Source organism: Coenobita brevimanus, chromosome 84 (genome assembly GCF_032717465.1).
Source record: "Coenobita brevimanus isolate Jiangsu-jjx chromosome 84, ASM3271746v2, whole genome shotgun sequence".
In the NCBI taxonomy this organism is placed as follows: domain Eukaryota; kingdom Metazoa; phylum Arthropoda; class Malacostraca; order Decapoda; family Coenobitidae; genus Coenobita; species Coenobita brevimanus.
The window spans coordinates 10,766,851-10,770,111 of NC_137037.1; the positions used below are offsets into that span (position 1 = coordinate 10,766,851).

The 3,261-nt window shown below is 41.2% G+C and overlaps 1 non-coding gene across 1 annotated transcript; it reads right to left on the reverse strand.

Moving 5' to 3' along the window:
• Window positions 1-2,911: 2,911 nt before the first annotated feature.
• On the reverse strand, window positions 2,912-2,984 carry TRNAR-UCG (transfer RNA arginine (anticodon UCG)). Its single transcript has one exon. It is a non-coding gene; the product is annotated as a tRNA-Arg (tRNA).
• Between the last annotated feature and the right edge of the window lie 277 nt (window positions 2,985-3,261).

Here is a 3,261-nt window from a genome sequence, read left to right on the forward strand (position 1 = left end):
CTGGAACGCGACAATGAGAGGTAACAGGAAAGAGGAAGTGATGACATACAGAAAATACCAGTAACAAAATATAGTACCAGAACAGTGCCTAACAGGAAAAGAGATAAGAAGGTGAACAAAAAGGAGGAAACGGGGGAAAGGGTAAGCAAAAAAAATTCCCCCCTCCCCCCCCTTTTTTTTTTCAAATTGACGAAACAGTGTGAACAAAAAAGGTATAAAAGTGGCCATGAAGAGAGGACAAGGTTGAAATTAGAGGAAAAGAGTACATTAAGAAGTGAAAAACGGTGAAAAATGGTAAATGGATGAACAAAACTGGAAAAAGATTGTTATAAACTGTGAAAAAGAGTGAAGAACGGAAAAGAGAATAACTAACAGGTAAAACGGGTGAGGAAAAACACTAAAAAAGTGAACAAATGGGGTACGGTAAGAGTGTGAACAAAAACAAAACAAAAAGGGTGAGGGGGTGTGCAAAGGTGAAATAAGAGAAGTCAGGTGTTGCCGGTATCTTTGATGTCAACAGGCAAGCTCGTTAAACAGACAGACGAACAAAACATCCAAGACTTTTCAGCGCCAGTCCCTGAAAGAATATAAAGCCACCACCTACGTATGTCCCTGAGAGAATATAAAGCCACCACCTACGTATGTCCATGAGAGAATATAAAGCCACCACTTACGTCTGTCCCTGAGAGAATATAAAGCCACCACCTACGTCTGTCCCTGAGAGAATATAAAGCCACCACCTGCGTCTGTCCCTGAGAGAATATAAGCCACCACCTACGTCTGTCCCTGAGAGAATATAAAGCCACCACCTACGTCTGTCCCTGAGAGAATATGAAGCCACCACCTACGTCTGTCCCTGACAGAATATACAGCCACCACCTACGTCTGTCCCTGAGAGAGGCCCACCACCTACGTCTGTCCCTGAGAGAGGCCCACCACCTACGTCAGCATTAAACTAGCCATCTCCCTTGTTTACACCACCACAGACGCAGAGAAAAATATACCTTCGTGAATGACAGGAACATTAACTCATTAACCCCTGAGGTATTATATCCTGGATACTGCCAGATGATTATATTACCTGAAGGAAACCTACAACAAGCAAGAGTTAAACCATCTCGAAATACTGCTTAACCGTCATCATTTAACGAACGATGAAGTTAGATTGTGCTTAAATATCGCTGTTTTATTCTGTCTACTGTGGGATTATTAAAATTAAGCAAGGAAGCCTCAACATCAACATAGTTAGGATAGGAAGTCCGAATGATTGAGAAAATACTGGTAGAATAAAAAGTGAACTTAAATGTTGCGGTTGCAGAAGAAATTGAGAATATCGCAAGATTAAGATCAAACCTGCCTTCAGGTGACTCTACACTGAGTGTCAAGCCAAATGGTTTCCTGTAACCCAAGAGACGGTTTACTACGCTGGGTGGTAACCATATAACCAAATGACGCCCGGTGGTCTGGTGGGTTAAGCTGCTTCAGCCGGATACGGGCGTCGAGGGTGTTCATCCGAGGATTGGTTGGAGTTTACTGCTCTCATAATGTCACTGCGGGAACAGTGAGGCTGGTCACCCTGGCCTTAAATGTGACAAGTGAGTAACCTAGCCCTGGGACCCTACGCTCCTGACTGGCCAGAAAAAGACTGCCTGATAGACAGGCTGGTCCATATATAACGCTGCTCTTCCACTCCGCCAGCTGCTTTCTTGTGTGTTGTGGGGACGGCTGTGGCAGCGTTAGCAATGGCTGGCTTGTTTCATTTATTTATTTCTTACTCCCACTGCCACATCCACGTCAGAGGAACTTCCTTTCTTCGGAATTGGGTGGATATTGGCTTCTTTCCATGAATTTAGGAATGAAGAAGTATGTATGCATAGTCTGAATAATTTAGCCAGAACAGAGGCAAGTTCTGGGGAAAACTTTTTCAAAACAATTGGCGGAATTCCATCTGGGCCTGGAGCTTTGTTTGTAGGTAAATTGTCTAGGATGGATTTTACTTATCTTATCTGTTATATACGGTGTATATATATATATATATATATATATATATATATATATATATATATATATATATATATATATATATATATATATATATACAACCACATTCATTTGGTGTATCAAAATCCTCCATTAGTTTATCAATTTTTGTGTCAGTGTAGGTGTTAATGCTAGGATAACCATGTTATTTAATCTTTTAGCCTAAGATGTTATAATCATTATAAAGATAAGATTAACACCGCTAGAGTGGGTTGACCTTGCTCTCTGAAGGCTGCCATCCACAAGTCTCAGTCTGGATCAGTGTCTTCAAGTCATGGGCATGGTTTCACCCACAGTTTAGTATTATACAGCGTAATATTTCTTTAATACATAAACTGAAACATATAGTTTTCTCTTTTTATAATGATTTTTTCCTCACTTGAACATAGTTCATGAAGTTACTCATTATTTTACGATTGCTCAGTATTGCTGAGTTACCGTACTGAGTGGTAATGAAGCAGATGTGGTCTCGTCTCACCGTGTCATGTGCGAAGCTTACAGCACCCCCACCCCCCTCTCTCTCCGATTCCATGTGGGGGATCCTCCCTCTTACCCCAAGTGGGGTTGGGAAACACCCTCCTTTACATGTCAGTTCACCTCAAAACTGTGGACAGTCATAATACGTCATATATAGGCGATTATAATCCTTAGGTAGAACAATGTAAATTATACATTCGTGTTGAAGTGTCAGCCTTGCGAAATGGAGCTTACATACAACAAACATCTTTCCTTAACATAAATATATCGAGGTTACTCCGCTTCACTCACGTGGACCGTTTCGAAGTAAATAATTACAGTGGTGCCACATCTCTTCAAACCCTTGAACCCCTGTAACACGCGGGAGTGCAGGCAGCTGTGCCTAAAACACCATCGACCGTGACAGGACTCGAACCTGCAATCTTCGGATCCGAAGTCCGACGCCTTATCCATTAGGCCACACGGTCACATACACGTCTGTGAAAATGCAAAATTATAACATAGTTTTCTTACTTAATCTTGGCCCAGATTTTTTTCCCTTGCATCTTATTTGGCGTAGCTTAGTGACTATGAAATGCTACGGCTTTACATCGTTTCCATTGCACTTGTTTGTAACTGGCATAATTCTGGTGTTAAGTAAAAGCTATGTGAAGATTTCAATTGTCCTTGTTTTGTCACCTCACTTAGTCATTGTTATATGGAAGTCTAATTTATATTATCATAAACAGTACTCCTATACATACT